This window comes from Lepidochelys kempii, chromosome 7, assembly GCF_965140265.1.
Source record: "Lepidochelys kempii isolate rLepKem1 chromosome 7, rLepKem1.hap2, whole genome shotgun sequence".
NCBI classification, from domain to species: domain Eukaryota; kingdom Metazoa; phylum Chordata; order Testudines; family Cheloniidae; genus Lepidochelys; species Lepidochelys kempii.
Genome location: NC_133262.1, coordinates 73130856 through 73155276, shown reverse-complemented (window position 1 = coordinate 73155276; position 24421 = coordinate 73130856). Strand labels below are relative to the sequence as shown.

The following is a 24421-nucleotide window of genomic DNA, read 5'->3' as shown; positions in this document are numbered from 1 at the left end:
TATGGTAGTCTCAGTAGCCAGTGTCTGTAGTATGACTATATCTGAAAGCTGTAGGGTTGCTACATGAAAATCAGTTTACACATTCAGGAATCACTCGTCTCTTGACACTGTTTGAAGAGCTTTTTATCAGAATGTTTCGGTCACTGTAGAAATAGCAGTATTTCTCTGTCAACATTTTAGGTCAGCTAAGGAAATTATTAGTAGAAATTAATATGTTGTCCGTGTTAGAAAATAAATATTTTAGGAGGAAAAAAAGCATGCGCAAAAAAGTTAAATGTTTGTTTCACTTTATTAAACCTTTGCCTTGCTTAAATATTAAGGATAAAGTTAATCTTAACAGTTGAACAAGTTCTGCTTTAAGCAGTTGTCCAATAAAGTCAGTAAGGATCCTCTGTCTTTCAAGAGCCTGTATTCTTGGATCTTGTAACAGTTGGAATGTAAAGGACTGTAATTTTCAAAAAGATAGTTTAGGAAATGCAGCAAAAATATTGAAGTATCTTCCTAGAACTGTGGAAAAGATAAATAAAAAACATTTGTGTCAACATTGCTTCCCTGAATTGTTGATAAGTACATGCCATCCATTTCTGTTTGTGAGTCAAAACCACTGACTTTGGTTTAAAGTATTTTCTTCGATTTTCTTCCTTAATTCAGCTGTAACTAAATGAATGTAGGTACTACTTTATCAGAACCCTGGAATAAAGGTTGAGTGGATGGCATGATTAACAGAAGTAGTAGTACATTCAAATCTTGGAGATTAAGAAAAAGTCAGAAATATAAAAAAATTTAAATGAAAAGTAAGCTTAATTTCAACAATGAATTAAACAAGACTAAGCAAAGCTCACAGATACCCACATGGGAAAATATAGGGTTTATTTCCAGAATAAAAGGACATAGTACTTTTACACCAATTTGTGAATTCAGCTAGATCAAGACTGTGTGTGTAACTACTTGAGAAAAAAGTAGAAATCAACAGCATCTTAAGCTGAGACAAGACACCTCCTGACCAGATCTGATAAAAGGCCAGATCATTAAAGATGAGAAGTGTTGGAAGAGCCTGACAGTTCAGCTGAACTTCATGCAGTCTATTGTTGTATCCTAGTAGTTAATCAAAATAACTTGTGACCATTTATCATAAGCTCATAGTAACAGCCATGATAAAAATATTCCTTCTGTGCAAATGAACCCTTTGATTTCAATGAGATACTCGTTCAGCTAAGCCATTCAGCCTTAATTCTGGTTATTAATGACCTTCTTTTAAAGTGGTGAAGTGGGGATCTAATGTTTTCAATATTGTATGGAAATTGCATGGCAGACTTAAGATTGGTTGGGTTCCAAAGCTGTACATTTCCATACCTTAATGTGTTTGGATTTCAATGTGTTTTGAACATAACTCTGAATTTCCTTGGGTAGTAAGGAATGTTAGTTATCCCAATGTCTTTGGGATAACTAACACATTACTGAATTTTTATCCATATGTTATTGATATATTCCCCATTTTAACCCCAGTTTTAGATTTTTATCTAGGAATTTACTTATGTAACTTTTGAGAAGTAATTTGACTAGTAATTTTGCAATGCAATGGTAAACTGATGATTTATTATATGATTTCCAGCTGTTTACCATTTAGTAATGAAGCAGAGTCTAGTTTGTCATTTTCATCCAATTCTGAGCAAACAAGTAAATTTGGACTTTGTAATGCTGCTGGCAACCTTATCAGATGTTGAATAAAATCTTGTTTAGATGAAATTTGAGGTTATTTAAATAGTTTTGCCAAAAAAAGTCACATGGTAATTGTATGGAAAAAGCTGTCAGTTTTATGATATTAGACTTATAGCAGTTTTGTGGCATTTCTTTTGCTTTTCCCATGTAGTGTTTTGTAATGTAACTGCTCAGGGCTTGGCTACACTTGCGAGTTAGAGCGCATTAAAGCAGCCCTGGGCGCACTAGCTCACTACCTGTCCACATTGGCAAGGCACATAGAGCACTCTGACTCCACAGCTAGAGCGCTCTTGGTACTCCACCTTGATGAGAAGATTAATGCTGGCTGCGTCTTGGCTGAAACGCGTGGGTGTCAGTGTGAACGAGGTGTTGCATTACTGCGCTCTGATCAGCCTCGGCAAATGTCCCATAATTCCCTTAAGTCAAGTGGCCACTCTTGTCATTGTTTTTGAATCGCTGCAGGAATGCGGATATGCCCTTTGAAAGCTCCGTTTCTGACAGCCAGCATGCTTATCTGCGCCGAGACAAAGCAAGCCATTAGTGTGGAATGCTGTTGTTGTGAGTGGGGGCGGGGGTCTGCTGCTGTCTGAACTTACAAGACAGCATGCTGACAAGCTCTCAGCCCCCCAAAAACCCACTCTCTCCCCCCACATACACACAACATACTCCCTGTCACACTCCACCCCACCCATTTGAAAAGCACGTTACAGTCACTTGCATGATGGGATAGCTGCCCATAATGCACTGTTCCCAGTGCCGCTGCAAATGTGGCCACACCAGTGCGCTTGAAGCTGTCAGTGTGGACAGTGTGCAGCGCTTTCCCTACTGCGCTCTCCAAAGGCTGGTTTAACTCAAAGTGCTCTACATCTGCAAGTGTAGCCATGCCCTCAGTTAATGTGAACTTAGACCTTCATTCTGTTCTTAGTTTGTTATGCTCGATAATGCACTTTTGATTTCATTAGATTTTGTTGAAGGTTCACTGAATTATCCAGTTGCTGAATGAAGTAAGCTCTTTCAGTAAATCCTTTTGATTTATAGTCTTAAGATATTGTATTTGATTTCAACTAATTTAGTTTTTGATGGGTCACCCTCCTCCCTCACTTTCTTTTGTTTTGGTATTTAAGTTCTGTACACTGACTTCTTTATACCTTCACTTTGTAATGAATAACTGCCTTGATGGTTACAAAGTGGAAGAGAATGGAAGTATGAAAATAACTTTATTTTTATTTTGATAGTTATTGTTTTGCATTTAAAAGGATGATGCCAAATTCTTGGTATGTCCAAAATTTCACCCAACTTTTCTTTACCTTTATCAATTTGATATGTGACATTTAAGTTTGGTTCCTTCTGTGTTACAGCGCCAGTGAGATCTTTAGCTTCTAGGGTTTTCTTTCCCCCCAATTTATTAATGAAAGTTTACCAGAGTCTCCACGCAAATGTACAGGCAGCAGAAAACAGCAGTTAACAAAACACAAAATTGAAAATCAGTGGAGAAGCTTTCTCTTGCCTGCAAATGACTACCCGCATAAAATTCATGCTTATCCATGCTCTGTTCGTGTTATCTGAGCACGGTTGGTAGTCTTCTAGCACCTCAGGAAAAACAAGTAACCATTATTAATTATTAGAATTCTTAGAATTCATACTTAAAATGGAAATAAAACTCATATTCATATCAATTCAGATGATTTTTATAACTGAAATTTAATATAAGTCACTCAGTGGCACTTAGAAGCTGATTGGGAAAGGAAGGAAATAAAACCTGGTGTGTAATACAGGCAGTATACTCACAGTAATAAACAATTAAGCTTAAGTGCTGGGTCGTTCTCCAGTGAGCCAGGAGGTTTTGCAGAAGGTTGTCTAAAAAAGTGGGATTTTGGAACAGGGCTTGTGGTTTGGTGAGTAATGGGAGGAGGGAGAGTTGTCTAAGGCAGAAGAATAATTTGGTTTTAATTGAGTTGAAGATTCATTTGAGTGAACTGCAAGGCTGCTATATGGTGGTTAGGGGATTGTTGGGCATATGATCCAGAAAATGTGAGTAAAGAATTTTACAAAAATTAATGATGATAGCTGCTTCAAGAGGTTGGGAATATTACCAAGAGTACAGTACTCAGAAACAGCACTAACTTTGTTCAAAATCACTGTTATTTTTTCCCTTTAACAGTGACCTGTTTTAAAGCTATGGCATGAACTATATTATTGGATAAATGGGACGTGACATCTAAGATTTATGGCTGTTGCAGTAGGATAGCCAGGAAATCACAGAATCTCCTTTCTGTTTACAGTAGCATGCTGTGGAGCGCTACAGCGGTATAGCTATTGAAGATGTTTCAGAAATAGGGAAAGGAGACTTGAGTTCACTTTGTAGGTTTTGTAATCTTGTTAAGAAAACAAAGGTTTGCTAAATGTAGAGCAACAGTCAGTTTTTCTTCATTTTGACCATGGAATATTTAAGAGTCCAGTGTCCGCCTGTCTGCTCAACAGAGACAGTTGTTTTTATGAACTCATGCTATCTGATATTCAGGACAGTTTCAGGTTGCCCATTATATACAAATGTATTATTTATTGTCAAGACTATTAAACCTCACCCTGATAAAAACAATGCTTATAAATGGATGTGGGGATGGAGGTTTTTTACCTTCTTGTAATGTGAGAGGTCATTGTGGTGTTAGGGGAGAAAGAGGGAAGAAAACCAGACAATAGAAGCTTTGCCTTTCTACGAAAGCCACGTGCTTTGGTACATCCCTATTCCGGTATTGCAAAGCTCAACCATTCAAAAATGAATCAGGCTCCAAAAATCATGAGATTGGCTTAAGTATCATCTCTTTAAAAAGGATAAATATGAGGATCTTTTTATTTGCCTTCTGTTATTTGATCCTTTAGAAGACACGCGTGTCATGTTTTCAAGCCTTTCTCCGTAACCATGAGGGCTAGACATTTTAAATGAAAGCTGAGATTCTCATGTTTCCAGAAGTAGGGACAGAAGTAGGGACAAGACTTGTAATAAAATTGCCAGAGTTGGCGACACTGCTATTGAGGACAGCATTTGTGCACATGGTTAAAGTTAGCATGTGCTTAAATGTTTTTTGAATAAGGGTTATTTCCTGAATCCCTGCCCTGTTGATGAAACTGAATATTTGGTTATTTGAATCCAATATATTTTAGTGAGTGAACTCTCTTGATACATTTATATAGCTAAGATGATGGGTTTGAGCCTGCTTTTGGTTCACTTGGTCTCCTCTAACTGGTGAAGCTCGTTTACACAGAAAATTACTGCTCGGCAACCGATTGTGTGAATCTACAGTGGATCAGCTTGCTGTGGAGTAATGTCTCATGTGGACACTTTACTACAGTGAAATGAGAGTTCTGGAGTGCAACTTAGCATGCTACATAGCAGTACTCAAAGCCACACTCTGGGGCCATCCCTGCACTATAGCAGCGTCCATGCTACGTAAGAAGCTGGTGCTGTCGATTCACATCCTGGCTTGCAGCATGGTACCTTGCTATGTCGACAAGCCCCCGGACAGGTGCCAGTAAACTTCTTCCAACTCTTATGCATAGAGCCCTGCAAATCTGCAGATAGCCGCATCATACCTGCAAATAGCCACAGACCATGTTTGTGGCTCATGGATTGGATGCAGATACAAATTTTGTATCTGCATAGGGCTTTCCATATACACTCTGTCAGCTCCTCTACTTGCTTTACAATCTCTGAAGCAGTCATGTCAGTGCTCATCTCCAATAAACCTGTTGTTTCTCAGAGTCTGGTTTTCTGAAGGAAAACACATTAAAATTAGTGTGTAATTGCACATTGAAAGCTCAGAGAAAAAATAATTGCCCCAAGTTAAAAAAGTCTGTCTGTCTGTCTGTCTGTCTGTCTGTCTGTCTGTCTGTCTGTCTCTCTCTCTCTCTCTCTCTCTCTCTCTCTCTCAAAAGACTGTCTGATTCCTTAAAGTGGAAGAAAAAATTATTCTTTACAAATCAGTTAAGTCATTAATATTTTTCTTTGTAAGTGTATAATTTGAATAGAATACAAATAAATTCCAAATGCTTTTGGGGTATCCTTAATATGTTTTTACTATTATATCAAGGCTTTAAAAGTGTAAAATATTTGAAATATGGCAGCTCTAGAGGTTTTCTGTGGAAAGCAATAGATAGCAACAAGAAATAGACAACAGTTAATCTCCATAATTGTAGATATATCTGCAATAATCAGTTCATGTTATGTATTGTAAACCATTACAGTAATTTCTCTATTACTGACAAAGTATTGCTGCAGACTCAAAGGCAAATCCTCTTCCTGTCTTACAGATTAATAGAAATATGCATTGCTGTAATATCATATTGGAATTGATGAAGTGGAAATACAGATGAAGACAGTCTGAAGAAGATTTTACATAAAATATAGTTTCATCCAACTCCCCAACTGAGGTAAGGTGAAACCAAAAAATCCCTAACCCACCTAAGAGTTGTAAGAGTAATAAGTGCATTGTTAAACCTTGATTTTTTGATTTTTTTTCCTTTTAAAATAAGGAACATAAACATTTTCACACAAACCATAAAATGTAATTTTGGATTTGGAGTACTACAAACACTTTCTTTCTGTGCCTCTGTTCCAACTCTGAAAAATTACCCAAATTCAAAAATATTAACCCACATACACAGTTTTCCTTCCTTGGAAAACAAGAATTGCATTATCACATCAGACCAAAAATCCATCTAGTCTGGTATGATATCTCTGATGGTGATCAGTACCAGATGCCTCAGTAGACAGTATATAGCATCTATAACACTGTAGGATACCGTGTGTGTGGGCAAGTTTCTTCCTAATCCGTGGCATAATTGTTGATTTGCATGACATTTTATAAGACTTATAAATGTTTCTCCTAGCTGGTGTTACTATAGTTATTCTTACTAGCCACATCTAATCTTTTTTTAATCCTACTAAGTTTTTTTCCTCAGTAACACCTCGAGTCATTGAGTTCCACAGGTTAATTATGCATGCTGTAGGTTTTTTTTTTTCTTTACTCAGTTTCAGATATGGTGCTTTTTAATCGCATTGGGTTTTTAAAACTATATTTTGAGGGGGTAAGCGGAAGCACCCATGTGATCACCTCTGTTCTATTACTTTACATACCTCTATCCTTTCACCTCGTATGCATCTCCTCAATAAACTACATAGTCCTAATTTTCTTATTTTCTCACTGTATGGCACTCTTTACAAGCCTGTAGTCGTTTCTGTTGCTCTGAATAGCCATTTTTCTGCTTCTGTTATGTAGTTTGTGAGATGGCATGACCAATGTTGACGCAGATTTGATTCAAAGTAAGGGAGGACTAAGAATTTATTTATTGGCACTGTAACATTTTAAGTTTCTTTCTTCATACAATCTAACTTTGTTTATTTTTTTTGACCACTGCTGGACTTGAGTAGATGTTTTCATTGAACTGATCACAGTGATGAGTAGGCCTTCTTTCTGAATAAGTAGAATTAATTAGAGCATTATTTGTATTTATTTTCATGGAACTTCATCTGAACTTATCACCTAAAAATCAGCTGACTGTGATAGATACATGTATACCATAGTCACTACATTATAAACCAATATTATGCATATGTTTTTGTAATTATGAAAGTTTATTAGTCTTGGTGCAAAATGTTCTTGGTCATGTTTACCACTATTGATAATATAAACTAATGATATTTTGTTTGCCCCCCCCACCCCCAACAACAACAAAAGCTGATGTGAGTAGTTTCTTTTGTTGAAAGGATAAATTTGTCCATGTTACAGAGCTGAGGTGAGAAGAAATACATATGAAAAACATAGTTCTGTATTTAATATTTCCTACCCTTTAGTTTTTCTCACTAAGACAACTTATGCTGCTTTCATTGGAGCATTTTGTAGACAGCTGGCAGCTGCACCAGCCTAGCAGCAGGTACCAGCCATTCTGATGGCTCTATTGATGCCTGACAGTGAGGCTCAGAATGGGCAACTTACCACTGCCTCATGGACAAAAATCTTTGAGATAGAGTTCCAATCTGTTGTTGGCTAGAAAGTTGAGACCTAAAATAATTCAGTTATTTTACATAACATAGAAATAGAGCCAAGAATGGGAATCTAATAAAATGATACTTCAATGAAGAATTGTAAGTGATTTATCCCTTTTTTTTTATTTTGAGCAATAGTTCAGGGGAAAATAGCCTGAGCTGAGCTATCCCTCCCCCACACTACACAATTAAGTTTGCCTATGTTACATCACTTTACAGCCACTGCAGTAATTACTGTGGTTTTTCATGTCCACACGACCCTCCTTCTATCGGTGGTGCACGTTCTCACCAGAAATGCTTGCACCGACTTAAGAGGGGCAGTCTTGGGGGGCTGAGAGTCTGGTTTCTGAGCTTGGCAGCTGCCCAGGCTCTCAGCTCCCCGCTCCCTGCAGGGACCAGGAGCCGGGCTCTAGTAGGGAACTGAGAGCCTGTGTGGCAGCTGGGCTCCAGCTGGTTAGCTCTGTGGGGAGCTGAGAACCAGGGTGGCAGCTGAACTCAAAACTGGAGTCCCCCATCCGCCATGAGGTGACAGCCCGCACTGTGAGCCCAGTGTGGGGTTCACCGCACAGAGCCTACCAGCTTTTCTTGTCAATTTCACAGCTGCCTCAGGCTCAGAGCAGCACCAGGGCTCACAGCTGAAGTTGTCAAATTGACAAGAAAGGCTGGTAGGCTCCATGCTGCGAAATTGAGCCTGGGCTGTTACCCTGGAGTAGGGGACGGAGGCTCGAGCTGTGAGCCTGGTTGACAGCTAGGGGGCCAGCTGTGAGCCTGGTTCTGGGCTCAGTTTCGTAGTAGGGAGCCTATCACCCTTTCTTTTCAATTTCATGGCTGCAGCTGTGAGTCCCCTGCTGCAGAGCGGAGCTGTGAAATTGACAAGATGATAGCCAACAGCTAATGTAAGTATAACGCAGTGTGTGAACGGATAGTGCATTGCCCTAACTAGTCCAATATAAGCGCTATGCCTCTCATGGAGATGAAGTTATTCTGTCAGTGTCGGGGGGCACTTACATCGGTGGGAGCAAGGCTGTCGTGTAGTCACTGACATAATTAGGTCAGTGTAAGATGCCTTACATCAACCTAACTCTAATGTGGACAAACCCCTAGACTCAATTCTGAAGCTCCCTCCTTCCTATGAGGATATTGCCCGGGCATCACTGAATGTGAAACATCCATATGGACACTACTCGAAGAAGAGGTTACTGACCTTGTGCAGTAACTGTGGTTCTTAGAGATGTATCTTCCTATGCGTGCTCCAGTACCCTCTCTCCTTCCCCTCTTCTTTGGGCTCTTCATTGCTGGGCGATCAGATAGAGAAGGACCTGAGGGTGGTTTGCCCATGCAGCTCTGTATACCCTTACGGTGGGGCGTGAGGTTGTGTAAAGTTTGTGCACAGGCCAAATGGACACTGCTAATGGAAAATTTCTAATTAAAGTCTCAAGATGAGAAGCTGCAGAAATGTGGTATTTGTTTTCTTAAGACTAGAGAGAGAGAGAGATATTGAACTGTTGTCACTACTCTTCCTCGAGTGATGGATCAGTCTGTGCCACATGGATTTTGGAGAAGACTTTGCCCACACTCCATTCGATTTGTTTCCTTTCAGAGACAAAGTGAAGTAGTTAGAGTGGAGTTTTTTGATATCCATTTGTCTCTACCTTAAAAATATTCTCTGTGTTCTTACAACTCTATTTTAAAGCTAAGAATGGAACGTTCTCTGTTTCGCTATAACATCCACCTATCAAATATTGTACCTTCTAAGAACCAAAGGGAAAGTGCTCATAGGTCTCTAGATTTGTGCAGGAGCAATTAACATTACTAGTAAATACTTAGCGCAATAACGCGGCAGTATGGTTCATATGTGGCCTTGAGCCAAAGAATTTACAATCTAAATTAGCAAACAGAGAACTCGAAGAAAAAGGAAAGGGCTAGGGAAAGAAAGGCGTTAATATTGTTGTATAACATGGGAAATGAATTTTAAAGTGTCATGAGATTTGTCTGTATGATTCCCTTTTCTTGGGACATGTATGTAAACTCAAAATCTTTTAAATAGCAGTGCTTTTGAGGGCGACACCATGCACCCTCATTCGTGCTGGAATCGGAGGGTATAAAAGGAGATTGTTCTCAAGGATTATTTTGTTCTTTCTTTTGTCCCCTCACACTCTTTCTAATGGGAGAAGCGCATGGGGTCACTTGATCAAATCTGTTTCTTAGTGCCCAGTACAGTTGATATCATCAAGCTCTTTGACTCTTTCACAAAAAGTGGGCTCCTCAGGCTCAGCATAATTGTACTGAAGATCTGCATCGCTTCCAGGTCAAAGTTAGGTGATGAAGTCAGTGCTAATACATACTCTGTGCTGAATCTTGCCTAGTGTTCCTAACTGTGTCAGTGGGAGACTGTATAAACAAAAAGACGAAAAGATGACTGACGTTACCCAGGTACAGACTGGACTGATGGACAGATATGTCTTCTCAGTTCACTGAACTGAGTTGCCTTTTACACTGCTTTGCCGTGAGAGCACCTACTCCTGATCTGCTCTCATACAGCCTTCAGCATCTAAGTTACTCTGAGTTATATTGTATGAGTGCTGTAGCCCCCTAGTCATGAATTACGTTGCAATGCAACACCAGCAAACTCCTAGTCCCAGACTTTCCACCAGAAATGTGCATTTTGTACTGACTAGCACCTGTGTTCCCTCTGAGCTGTGCGGTCGGGCGGCCACTCAGGAGTGATTCAAGGGCCGTGCACTTGATTAGCATAGCCGTGCACATCCGACAGTGTGTGTTTAGGTGTCCCTCACTCTCTCACATTCCCCCCCACCACCCTCCCTCCGCTTTGCAGCCATGTTGCTCCTGCGGCTGCTCCTGAGAAACTCCTGTTGGCTGTGCAGAGTGGGGTCGGGGGGGCAGGGAGGTGCTGATTTCAGGGTGTTCCCCTGCCACTGTGCCCCATCTCCACAGAGCAGGAGTGAGGGGACGGGGCTCAGGACTCTAGCAGGAGAGCACTGCTGTGATCTGAGGTCTGAACCAGCCTTCCAGGTGAGTGAGTGCCTTAGAGAGACAGCACATGGTCTTTCAGAGACTTCCCCAGGAGACAGCTCACACAGTCTATCTCTTTATCTCGTGCTCTCTCTCTGTCTTTCTGTCTCTCCCCCTGCCCATGTACCCCATCTCTGCAGAGCGAAGGAGGGGGAACATGGTTCAGGAGGAGAGCTTTCAGAGAGTGCCATAAAGAGGCAGCGCATGGACCTCCCCGAAACTTATCCAGCAGCCAGCACACACACTGTCTGTCTGTCTGTCTCTGTCTCTCTCTCTCATGCTCTGTGTGTGTCTCTCTCTCACACACCCCCACTCTGTCACACACACAGTCTGTGTCTCTTACACACACACACTTGTCTCTCATGCTCTATTTCACAGACACATTGTCTCACGCTCTGTTTCTCTCACTCTCACACACAGAGTGTCTTTGACACTCATGTCCCAACACATACTTGTATTATTGTTGTTGTTACTACTTAGTCTTTCTGCAATCATAGAATCGTAGAATATCAGGGTTGGAAGGGACCTCAGGAGGTCATCTAGTCCAACCCCCTGCTCAAAGCAGGACCAATCCCCAACTAAATCATCCCAGCCAGGCCTTTGTCAACCCTGACCTTAAAAACTTCCAAGGAAGGAGATTCCACCACCTCCCTAGGTAACGCATTCCAGTGTTTCACCACCCTCCTAGTGAAAAAGTTTTTCCTAATATCCAGCCTAAACCTTCCCCACTGCAACTTGAGACCATTACTCCTTGTTCTGTCATCAGCTACCACTGAGAACAGTCTAGATCCATCCTCTTTGGAACCCCCTTTCAGGTCGTTGAAAGTAGCTATCAAATCCCCCCTCATTCTTCTCTTCCGCAGACTAAACAATCCCAATTCCCTCAGCCACTTCTCATAACTCATGTGTTCCAGTCCCCTAATCGTTTTTGTTGCCCTCTGCTGGACGTTTTCCAATTTTTCCACATCCTTCTTGTAGTGTGGGGCCCAAAAGTGGACACAGTACTCCAGATGAGGCCTCACCAGTGTCGAATAGAGGGGAACGATCCGTCCCTCAATCTGCTGGCAATGCCCCTACTTATACATCCCAAAATGCCATTGGCCTTCTTGGCAACAAGGGCACACTGTTGACTCATATCCAGCTTCTTGTCCACTGTAACCCCTCGGCCCTTTTCTGCAGAACTGCTACTTAGCCATTTGGTCCCTAGTCTGTAGCGGTGCATTGGATTCTTCCGTCCTAAGTGCAGGACTCTGCACTTGTCCTTGTTGAACCTCATCAGATTTCTTTTGGCCCAATCCTCTAATTTGTCTAGGTCCCTCTGTATCCTATCCCTACCCTCCAGCGTATCTACCACTCCTCCCAGTTTAGTGTCATCTGCAAACTTGCTGAGGGTGCAATCCACACCATCCTCCAGATCATTAATGAAGATATTGAACAGAACCGTCCCCAGGACCGACCCTTGAGACACTCCGCTTGATACCGGCTGCCAACTAGACATGGAGCCATTGATCACTACCTGTTGAGCCTGACAATCTAACCAACTTTCTATCCACCTTATAGTCCATTCATCCAGCCCATACTTCTTTAACTTGCTGGCAAGAGTACTGTGGGAGACCGTATCAAAAGCTTTTCTAAAGTCAAGGAATAACACGTCCACTGCTTTCCCCTCATCCACAGAGCCAGTTATCTCGTCATAGAAGGCAATTAGATTAGTCAGGCATGACTTTCCCTTGGTGAATCCATTCTGACTGTTCCTGATCACTTTCCTCTCCTCTAAGTGCTTCAGAATTGATTCCTTGAGGACCTGCTCCATGATTTTTCCAGGGACTGAGGTGAGGCTGACTGGCCTGTAGTTCCCAGGATCCTCCTTCTTCCCTTTTTTAAAGATGGGCACTACATTAGCCTTTTTCCAGTCGTCCGGGGCTTCCCCCGATCTCCATGAGTTTTCAAAGATAATGGCCAATGGCTCTGCAATCACATCCACCAACTCCTTTAGCACTCTCGGATGCAGCAGATCCGGCCCCAGGGACTTGTGCTCGTCCAGCTTTTCTAAATAGTCCTGAACCGCTTCTTTCTCCACAGAGGGCTGGTCATCTCCTCCCCATGCTGTGCTGCCCAGTGCAGTAGTGTGGGTGCTGACCTTGTTCGTGAAGACAGAGGCAAAAAAAGCATTGAATACATTAGCTTTTTCCACATCCTCTGTCACGAGGTTGCCTCCCTCATTCAGTAAGGGGCCCACACTTTCCTTGACTTTCTTCTTGTTGCTCACCTACCTGAAGAAACCCTTCTTGTTACTCTTAACATCTCTTGCTAGCTGCAACTCCAGGTGTGATTTGGCCTTCCTGATTTCACTCCTGCATGCCCAAGCAATATTTTTATACTCTTCCCTGGTCATTTGTCCAATCTTTCACTTCTTGTAAGCTTCTTTTTTGTGTTTAAGATCAGCAAGGATTTCACTGTTAAGCCAAGCTGGTCGCCTGCCATATTTACTATTCTTTCTACACATTGGGATGATTTGTCCCTGAAACCTCAATAAGGATTCTTTAAAATACAGCCAGCTCTCCTGGACTCCTTTTCCTCTCATGTTATTCTCCCAGGGGATCCTGCCCATCAGTTCCCTGAGGGAGTCAAAGTCTGCTTTTCTGAATCCAGGGTCCGTATTCTGCTGCTCTCCTTTCTTCCCTGTGTCAGGATCCAGAACTCGACCATCTCATGGTCACTGCCTCCCAGGTTCCCATCCACTTTTGCTTCCCCTACTTGTTCTTCACGGTTTGTGAGCAGTGGGTCAAGAAGAGCACTGCCCCAGTTGGTTCCTCCAACACATGCACCAGGAAATTGTCACCTACGCTTTCCAAAAACTTCCTGGATTGTCTGTGCACCGCTGTATTGCTCTCCCAGGAGATATCAGGGTGATTGAAGTCTCCAGTGAGAACCAGGTCCTGTGATCTAGTAACTTCCGTGAGTTGCCGGAAGAAAGCCTCATCCACCTCATCCCCCTGGTCTGGTGGTCTATAGCAGACTCCCACCACGACATCACCCTTGTTGCTCACACAATCCAGAGACTCTCAGGTTTTTCTGCAGTTTCATACTTGAGCTCTGAGCAGTCATACTGTTCCCTCACATACAATGCAACTCCCCCACCTTTTCTGCCCTGCCTGTCCTTCCTGAACAGTTTATATCTATCCGTGACCGTACTCCAGTCATGTGAGTTATCCCACAAAGTCTCTGTTATTCCAGTCACATCATAATTCCTTGACTGTGCCAGGACTTCCAGTTCTCCCTGCTTGTTTCCCAGGCTTCTTGCATTTGTGTATAGGCACTTGAGATAACTCGCTGATCGTCCCTCTTTCTCAGTATGAGGCAGGAGCCCTCTCCTCTCACGCGCTCCTGCTTGTGCTTCCTCCCGGTATCCCACTTCCCCGCTTACCTCAGGGCTTTGGTCTCCTTCCCCCAGTGAACCTAGTTTAAAGCCCTCCTCACTAGGTTAGCCTTCCTGCTTGCGAAGATGCTCTTCCCTCTCTTTGTTAGGTGGAGCCCGCCTCTGCCTAGCACTCCTCCTTCTTGGAACACCATCCCATGGTCAAAGAATCCAAAGCCTTCTCTCCGACACCACCTGCGTAGCCATTCGTTGACTTCCACGATTCAACGGTCTCTACCCACGCCTTTTCCTTCCACAGGAAGGATGGACGAGAACACCACTTGCACCTCAAACTCCTTTATCCTTCTTCCCAGAGCCACGTAGTCTCCAGTGATCCGTTCAAGGTCATTCTTGGTGGTATCATTGGTGCCCACGTAGAGCAGCAGGAAGGGGTAGCAATCCGAGGGCTTGATGAGTCTCGGCAGTCTCTCTGTCACATCGTGAATCCTAGCTCCTGGCAAGCAGCAGACTTCTCGGTTTTCCTGGTCGGGGTGGCAGATAGATGACTCAGTGCCCCTGAGGAGAGAGTCCCCGACCACCACCACCCACCTCCTTCTCTTGGGAGCGGTGGTCGTGGAACCCCCAACCCTAGGTCAGTGCATCTCATGCCTTCCAATCGGCGGAGTCTCCTTCTGTTCCCTTCCCTCAGATGTATCATCTAGTCCACTCTCCGCATTAGTACCTGTGGAGAGAACATGAAAACGGTTACTTACCTGTATTTGCGTTGCTGGTACATGGATGTTCCCCTTCCTTCTTCTGGAGGTCACATGCTGCCAAATTTCTTCACCGTCCCCCGTCCCCGCAGTGCAGCTGGCTCTGAATCTTCAGAACGTTGGGTCCATAGAAGCATATCCCGACGTCTGTCCAGGAAATCTTCAGTTTCTCTTTTGCAACGCAGGGTTGATACCTGTTGCTCCAGACCTTGAACCTTCTCTTCCAATGTGGAGACCAGCTTGCACTTTGTACAGACAAAGTCGCTTCTGTCCTGTGGAAGAAAGACAAATGTGGCACATCCAGTGAAGGTCACAAAGAGCTGAACACTCCCTATCCATATTATCTTCCTTCTATGAGCTTCCTCAGGAGTTGTAGTAACTACTCAGAGAAGCTGGCAAGATGTAAGCCTCAGTGGGCTCTCCCCAGGCAAACTCCCTCTGTTAGCCTCTCTGGTGTTGGCCGCTCAGCTGGTTTGCAGCTGACTGGTTTTTTATAACAGTCAGGCCCACTCAAGGCTCACCTGGAACAAAGCACTCCCAATTCACGCTTTTCAAACCACCAATCAAGCACATGGTCAAACTGTCCCCACAGCAGACGCTCAGGTACTCACCAACACAGCCTCCTTAATGCAGCCCTTAGCGTACCTCCTCTCAGGCAGATCCCAGACAAACTCCCTCTGTTAGCCTCCCTGCTGTTCGTTGCTCAGCTGGTTCACAGATATATATGCACATATATTCTCTGTAATTTTATTCTTTCAAAGTGTGTTCTTTTAGTTTTTTGATTGGTCTATGCATTTCATAATTTTTATTTCTCTCTTACACTTAAATTTAATTTTTTGAGTTGTGAGTTCTAAAATGCCTAACCTGTCCTGGCTGGAATAATTATCCCTATTGGTAATTCAAAATATATACATATAATATATTTAGGTTTTTTGTTTCTACTGGTGGCGCACATCTGCACATTATCTTGGGGCACATAACAAAATTTATTCTGCACATGGGTGGAAAAAATTAGAGGGAACATTGCCCAGCATCCTCCTGGACAATACAAGCTCATATAAGGTCTGTCACTTTATTAATAGAAAATGATATGCACAAATCCTGTTATCCCAAATGAAGTTTCCCAAACACAATGGTTTAATCCAAACACATTGGTTAGATAAAACAACAACAAAAATTAACAACTATGGAAAGATAGATTTTATGTGACTACAAGTAATGAGGCATAAAAGTCAGGATTGGTTACCAGGAAATAAAAGGATAAAATGCAACTAACACCTAACTTAACAAGCTAAGTGAGTACAAAGCAAAGGTGTTTGTTCCAGCAGTCTTAAGGCTGAACATCTTCCAGTCAGGATTCTTTCCCTCCCCTCCTCCCCTGTCCAATGCTGCTTCCTTTGTTCTTCAGGGTAATGCCTTGGACAGAGAGAGCAGGGAGAGATGATTTGGGGCATCTGCTGTCTCCTCTTATAGCCATTTCTCCTGAACAAGAATTATCTCCCACAGTTGTTCAGGAGACAGTAAGTCTGTGTGACCAGGTCCCTTAAATTGCTTCTTTGTCAAAATGTAGATCTTTTGCCCACAACCTCTCTCCTGCTGAAGTGTGGCCATTTAATCAGGTGATGGTCTGTTTGACCTGGCTGAGGCATTGGCTAGCCTTTTGTCTGAGGAACTTGTTTGTGACTGCCCTCCAGAACATGTTGGAACATGTCCCGGGTAATCCTATATCTTCCGTACAGTGGAATCCTATATCTTTACATATAGCGTTGCCACACACATTTTACCAGGACAATAATAATCAGCAAATCCTGAGTTTTGAAAAGATATATTACACAGTGTGCTTTGTACAGAATTTTTCATAGTCTTGTAGAAGGGGTGAATGTAGAAGTACAGACTGTCACAGTGATGTTATACTGAAAGATTTCCTAAATCTCAATTTGTGCTGACAAAGGCAGAAAGACACAGTATTAATCAAGTCAAACATGAGCAGTGCCTTGGTATGTGGAGGCTTTTGTACTGGAGTTGGTGTATGATTAGTTGCTGGTGACATTCAAACAATCACTACCATGAAGCTGTTAATTTTTTCTTCTTTGGTGCTCTACTGAGGACTATTCTACTAGTTTTGGTTCCCCAGACCTTCCATTGGGAGATTCAGCATCCAGCTCAGAGCCCACGGGGAGTACTATCTACACCAAGACACAGCGATCTTTGGTTTCTCCACAACGTACAGCCCAAAGGTGTTTGAAGGGTGCTGTGACAGGGGGCCCTGTTTGTCGAACAGGGCTGCCCCCATTGGCCCGATGTGGGGTTGGTACACCCTATCACACTGTCATCTGGACTCCCTGTGGGATCAAATTGTTAAAATAAAATGGCCTAACGACCCCTGGCAGGGTTGAGCAAATTATCAATTCACAGCCCCTGGGCGGGTTAGAACAAGCAGTCTGTAGCCTCCAAGCCTCCTGGCTGGGGCAGACAGTAACAACTGGGGTTTCTGACCCTCTGGGCCTGGCAGAACAGTCAGTCAGTCTGTAGAACCTGGGTGGGGCAGAGTAAACAAGCAGTCTATGGGGCAAGCAACAGCAGTTGGGGTCCTGACCCTCTCGGCAGGTCAGGACAAACAATTGGTAGTCCCTGGGCAGTTCAGGGCAAACAGGCAGTCTGTGGCATCTGAGTCTCCTTGCTGGGGCAAGCAACAGTATTTGGGCGTCCTAACTGCGTAGGCAGGGCATAACAAAGAGCCTATGGCCCCTGAGCCTCCTGGGTAGGGCAGGCAAACAAACAGTAGCCACGGCTAGTAGCAAGTGGGGTGGGATAGGGGAAATTCTCTTCCACTAGGTTCCAACCCAGGTCCCTATGAAGCCAGGAAATTCCCTGTTAAGGGTTTAAGCATTGGCTTCTACTACATTCTCTGGGTCACTTCCTACCACAAGTTGCATCTCAGGCCTCTCTCCAGCTGGCAGCGGCTCAGTGTCCCCGTCAACCTCTGCAGTCGCCTGGTCGTCCACAGCGTAGTCTGGGACCACAGTTCCCATCACTTGGAGGGTCTCTGGTGTTCTACAGGAGCTTGCAACACACATCCTTCCTCTTTCTTAGGCAGCCCAGACTGAGCTAGGATTCCTCCTTTTATCTGTCCATTTCACCTAGAGCATGCACAGCAGTGGTGAGGGGGCATGGCCTGTTAGGCCCACAGTGATTGGTATGTCCCCATTGGCCAGCTGCGGGGTTGGTACACCCCATCACAGGTACCATATACTTCATATAGTTGCTCATGTGTGGGATCATCTTAACTTACTGATTTTATCATCTGCCATGAAATACTACATTCCTCATAGTTTTATCCTCAGCACAGAGAGTGAAATCTAAACTCCCTAATGGTTGATTCCACATAAAAAGTGTTCCATGGAAATAAATGATCCCATGTCCTTTCACAAAATTCCCGACTAAGGCAGTGTCTGGTATACTGAGGCTTCGGCTACACTAGAGAGCTTACAGCAGCACAGCTGCACCAATGCTTTCTAATTTAGCTGCTTTAACCTGACAGGAGAGAGCTCTTCCATCAGCTTAACTACTCCAGCCCCATGAGCAGTAGTAGCTTTGTTGGCAGGAGAAGTTTTCCTGCTGACATAGTGCTGTCCACACCAGCGCTTATGTCGGTGTAACTTATGTCTCTCAGGGGTGGTTTATTCACCCCCCTGAGCGACGTAATTTATGCTGACATAAGCTGTAGTGTAGACATATTCTAAATCTGTGTTCTTCCCTCCACCTGTCTCACTCTCAGGGAATCCAGACTGACATTTCTTACACAGTAGTAGAGATTTAAAAAGCCCTTAATTGCTACGTGAATATGACTAAACAAATTAGTAAATCTTCTAATTGTTTTGTTTTATTGGGATAAATCTGTGGGTCAGTCCCTCAGCACAAAGGTGTCTAAATTACGCTATGAATATGTATTTATGATTTTGTGGGTGTATAATTAGTTCTTTACTAATTCCAGTGCAAATTCAACAATATGCTTTTAAATCTTTTTTCCATCTTGGAGGTATACAAGGCTGCTTCTTGAAACAAGAAGACTTTTAGCTGCTGAAAGTTGGATATGAAGAAGGGAGAATTGAGAGTTTGGTCCACCTGAGAGGAGGTAGTTGCACGAATTACTGTAAGAGAATCATGGAGCGAACAACCAGGGTTTTGATAGTGGGGATGGACAGGAAGCAGCATGATTTTAGACTGTTGAGAGCCTTAATATGAAGAGAGGAAAGGAAGGAGTCGGATAATCACAAGGATGCAATCTTGAGTGATTGAGGATATAAAGGAGTTGCTAATGGTGAAGAGGTTTAGAAGCAGGATAAATTCATTTTTTGCTATGTTTAGTTCAAGGTAGTTGTGGGATGTCAGTGAGAGGAGAGCCAAGGCAAGAAGTCTTTTAAGCCCTGATGGAGGATGGGGAGATGTTGTTAGTAGAGAGTTGCATCTGAATTATTGACGTAGAAATGACAGAGAGAGAGCAGGTGAGGTCATTGAAGGGTAAGTGTGTGAAGACAGAACAGCAGGAAAAAGACTGTCATGTAATATTGGACTATCAACTGTCACAGGCTACAGAGAACTGAAGGACAATAAGTGAAATACTCCATCCTCCTGTGGCTTGGGTGATAGTCTTGGTGATGTGACCATGCCAGTGCACATAAATCAGGATGCTAAGGCAAAAATCTCTGACAACTGTGCACGTAGGCACGCGCACACCTAGAATGGAATGGACATGAGCAACACATCTCTAAGACCAATAGTTACAAAAAGGTAGGTAACAGTTTTTGTACACTTTAGCTTATCATGTGCTGTAGTAGTGATGGTTATCAATTTTTGATATTGAGAATATCAAAATAGTTTACAAGTTACATAACAGACAGCGGTCCCATCTAATTATAAGATATTTTTGGTGGCAGCTGGAATTTTATTTTGCATCCTTGCTTGCCTCTTCATTCTGCCTGTGCTTATTGAAGCCTAATAAACCTACTTGTATGTACCAAAGAGTACAAAAGAATAGTTGTGAGGCTGTACATAAGGTACCAACAGTATCCAAATACACATGATGAAAATGTATGATTTTTTTTTTTCAGGCCAGGGGAGTTATTAGTATTTCTGGGAAAATCAGTTTAATTGTAGTTAAAATTTCATTCATTAAACTTCTGCTTGTATAAAGATAACTTGTTGATTTAAACACCTATTGAGTTTATGGAAAAAATATTTTACCTGTAATTATTTCATTAACACTTCGTGTTCAGATATAACTTTTTTCTTTGTAGCTTTTGTTGACTAAGAGGGGAGCTCCTAGTTTTTCCTTTATTCTTCCTGTTTGCTCTCAAAGGCTACTTTGGGCTATCAGTGCTTCTAGCCAAGAAATATTGGAGGCAACTCAGTCCAGAGACCATCCAATTCTGTTTTGTCAGCAGGTCATAAAAAGTCACTTAAGAGGGACTGTAAGTTAGTTCCTTCCCTGGAGGCCGAGCATGGTGTTTCCACAGGACTCTCAGTTTATGCTGGCCTGGGGAGCAACAGATCAAGCTTAGGCCTCTAATTCTGATAGTGCCTGCTTATAGTGAGGCAGAGTCGCCTCCCTCTGGACTTGGGAGGGACCAAACCCAGCCCACTCTTCTCGGGGGAAGTGCCAGGGCAGGGCAGGAAGTATAAAGGGAGGGTCCTGTAGCTCAGTTGAGGCCACAATAGAGAAGGAAGTGGACATCTCTTCTAGGGAGCTGAACCTTTTGTGGGACCCTGGACCAGCAGCCGTGCAGACCAGTGCCCTACTGAGCAAAGAGACTGAGGACCCTGAAGAGTGGCTGAAGTAGCTGCTGCGAGGTGGCAAAACAGAACCCCATCTCAACGGAGCAATGCTAACTAAGTGGGGTAGAAAGTAGCCCAGGAGAACCAGACATTGGGCAGATTGTGGTGCTGGGAAGCAAGGCAGCGGATTTTGGTTTCCCTGCCAACCCAGTGGCGGTACTGCCTGCCACTAACATGGTCCTGCGCTGAGACCCAGTGTATGAGGGTGTTCCCAGGTTCCCCTACTGTCTTTGCCACTCCCCCTATCTGGGGATTGGCAACACACTCATCCCAGGCCTGAAGGCCTGTGGCTTGATTGTTTGTTGCCCCAGCCAGGAGGCTGTGGGCTTTAGATTGTTGATTGCTGTCTGCCTTAGCCAGGAGACTCTAAGCTAAAGACTGGTTACTGCTCTGCTTCACCCTGGGGCCAAAACTCTCAACTGTTGACTGTTGTTTGCTCCAGCCAAGAGGCTGTGAGCTATGGACTGCTTCTTGGTCGGCCCCAGCCAGAAGGGCCTGAGACCAAACACTATTGCCTGATGCAGTGAGGCGGAGTTGCCTCCCTCCCCACTTGAGATCAAGAGACCACTACACTGCTCCTCTCCCAACTTGGCAGAATTTCGCACTGTGATCAGATGAATCAACCTAAGATTTTGCAAAAAGAAAAGGAGTACTTGTGGCACCTTAGAGACTAACCAATTTATTTGAGCATAAGCTTTCGTGAGCTACAGCTCACTTCATCGGATGCATACGATGAAGTGAGCTGTAGCTCACGAAAGCTTATGCTCAAATAAATTGGTTAGTCTCTAAGGTGCCACAAGTACTCCTTTTCTTTTTGCGAATACAGACTAACACGGCTGTTACTCTGAAACCTAAGATTTTGGTTTTACTTCTGCGAATAGCATTTGCTTGACGCATATGCAGAAAAGTAATCAGATTTCTGTCTGCACCATTGAAAGTGGGACGTGCTGAATAACACCAAATTAAATGATTGTTAATTTTACTAGGCATAGATCACAGGGATGAGACCATCTTGTTTACAAAATGTTGGGTTTGAAAAATTAACTTGAACCAAATCACACTAGGTTCAGCAATGATGAACAGTATCTATGTTTATTCTGATTGTTTTAAACTGTCAATAACAAGTTACTTGCCTGTTGCTCTTTATGAATAAGGCTGTTTTTGTCACGGATATTTTTAGTGTAAGTCAGGGACAGGTCACGGGCAATAATGAAAAATTCACAGAAGCCTGTGACCTGTCCTTGACTTTTTACTAAAAGTACCCATGACAAAATCAGTAGCCTCAGCAGCTGCGGAGGGGTGGGCTGGGAGCTCCAAGGTCCCCCTCCGCTGGCAGCTCAAATCTGCGGGGGTCTTCCTTGCTGCCTGTGGCAGCTGGGAGCTCCAGGGGTCCCCTTACCACCTGTGGTGGATGAGAGCCAGGGATGGTGGTCTCCCCCTGCTGACCGCAGGAGTGGGGAGCAGTGGACCCCCCCTGCGGACTGCGGTGACTGGGAGCAGCGGGGATTCGCGCTGATGCCAGGTCCTGCCTGACGCCTGTGTGGGTTCGGAGCTGCAGGGTTCTCCATGCCTACCGCGGCCCCTGCAGCCCGTGGTGGCCAAAAGCGGCGGGGCTCCCCTCTGCCACCCGCACTGGCTGGAGGTCTTTGGAAGTCACAGATTCCGTGACTAAATCACAGCCTTATTTATGAAGTAACCTTGCCATGCCCTTCTTAATGGTAGGCCCTGTGTTAATATTATTGCTAGAATTTGGAAAAGGGCCCTTGGCATCATTCGTTGAACACTGGAGGAAGAGCAAATAAATAAGCAGGAAAGAGACTCCCACATTGAACCTGTTGGCACAGGTGTTTGCCAGCTTTTTTTTTTTTTTTTTTTTTTTTTTAGACAAAATAACTCTTGGGCTGTTTACTATGTTTAAAATTTATGTTGCTCAAAGTATTTGAGAGTTCTTAGGTTTTTTTGTTTTTTTTTTGCAGAGGGCAAATGGATTAGGACTCTGTAGGAGAGGTAGGCAAACTACGGCCTGCAGGCCACATCCGGCCCGCGGGATCGTCCTGCCTGGCCATTGAGCTCCCGACCTGGGAGGCTGGCCCCCGGGCCCTCCCCTTCTGTCCCCTCTCCCCTGGAGTGGTGCCGCTGTGTGGGCAGGGCTCTGGCCTGCCACTCCTGCCGAGCAGAGCGGCAGCGTGTCTAGCTCCGGCCAGGCGACGCGGCTGCCAGACATGCTGCTCTGAGCGGTATGATAAGGGGGCCAAGGCTGGGGGGTTGGATAAGGGGCTGGGGGTCCTGGGGGCAGTCAGGGGACAGGGAGCAGGGGGCGGTTGAATGGGGAGGAGGTTCAGGGGGACGGTCAAGGGATGGGGAACAGGAGGGGTTGGATTGGCGAGGGGTCTCGGGGGGCTTGTCGAGGCAGGGGTGTGGTTAGGGGGCGGGGGACTGGGAGCAGGGTGGTTGGTTACAGGGTGGGGTCCTGGGGGGCGGTTAAGGGCGGGGAGTGCTGGGAGGGGACGGTCAGGGGACAAGGAGCGGGGGAGGGGGGTTGGAGTCGGGGGTTTTGAGGGGGGCAGTCAGGGGGCACAAAGTGGGACGGGGTGATAGGGGTTACGGGCCAGGCTGTTTGGGGAGGCACAGCCTTTCCTACCCGGCCCTCCATACAGTTTTGCAATCCCAATGTGGCCCTCAGGCCAAAAAGTTTGCCCAACCCTGCTCTATAGGGTATCTCCCCCCACCAATCTGCCTCTAGACATCAGTTCTGTTCCTGGATTGAGTGTGCAATGCCCTCTGGTTTGAAAGTATATTTCTATAACACAACACTAAATAAAATCGTGCCAGGTAGGTGAGCATGGAGAATGAGGTTCTGTAACAATAATATCAAGTTGACTCTCTTAACCTTTTTGGCAATTACCAATATATGCAAACAAGTATTTTTGAGCATGGTCAGATTTAGTTAATTGTTAAGATTTTAATTTTTAACAACCTTGAATAGGAAAAGGTTATTTAAGTCTGTGTATGTGCGGGGGAGGGGAATTGTGAAAATAAAATCCTTCTTTTGTTTTCTTTTAGGGGGTGTAAGGTGTTCTGGAGGGGGAGATTGCTCTTGGAGGGGGAAGGCAGTATTCTTATGCTAATCCAGGCTCTGGATAAGGAGCAGAGCAGCCATGCAAACAATGGAAGTGGAGCCAGAAAGTCTGCGATGTAGTCTAGCACGCCTTGAAAAGCATGTCAGACAGGGCGCCTGGGGCTGCTTAGGGGGAAGGGCCCAAGGAAAGGGGAGAGCTTTACTCCAAGTTATTTTATAGAACTGGCAGCTGGCCAGAAGAGAAGAAAAACCTTACTACATAGAAAACAAGAATTAAGATTGGGGCTGAGATGAGAGGGATAAAGAGTGACTGTAGTCTTATTTTCCAGCATTTATATTAAAACCATTGATTTGGCTGTGTTTTGCTGCTGTTAAATATTTTTTTCTTCATTCACGCCAAACTTGAAATTTGTTTTTTTTTAAATAGTAACTATAGTTATTTTAAAAGGCACATCCTCTAGAAATTATGTAGATTTTAACACAATTGGCCCTTCTTAGTCACAAGTTAACTTATACTACCCTCATGTGGGCAAAATATTAATATAAAAAAAATTGTTTGCAGCTGAAATGCCAGTTTTGAT

General features: G+C 43.9%; 1 protein-coding gene across 4 annotated transcripts in view; it reads left to right on the top strand.

Moving 5' to 3' along the window:
* Positions 1-24421, top strand: part of BMPR1A (bone morphogenetic protein receptor type 1A) — a 197659-nt gene that overhangs the window by 45579 nt on the left and 127659 nt on the right. For 3 of the 4 annotated variants that reach the window (XM_073353347.1, XM_073353344.1, XM_073353348.1), the window contains exon 2: positions 6028-6147. The gene's annotated coding sequence lies outside the window, so the exon portion shown is untranslated. Of the gene's footprint in view, positions 1-6027; positions 6148-18996; positions 19062-19515; positions 19718-24421 lie in introns of those variants that run through there. The other variant, XM_073353346.1, reaches the window with a different exon arrangement.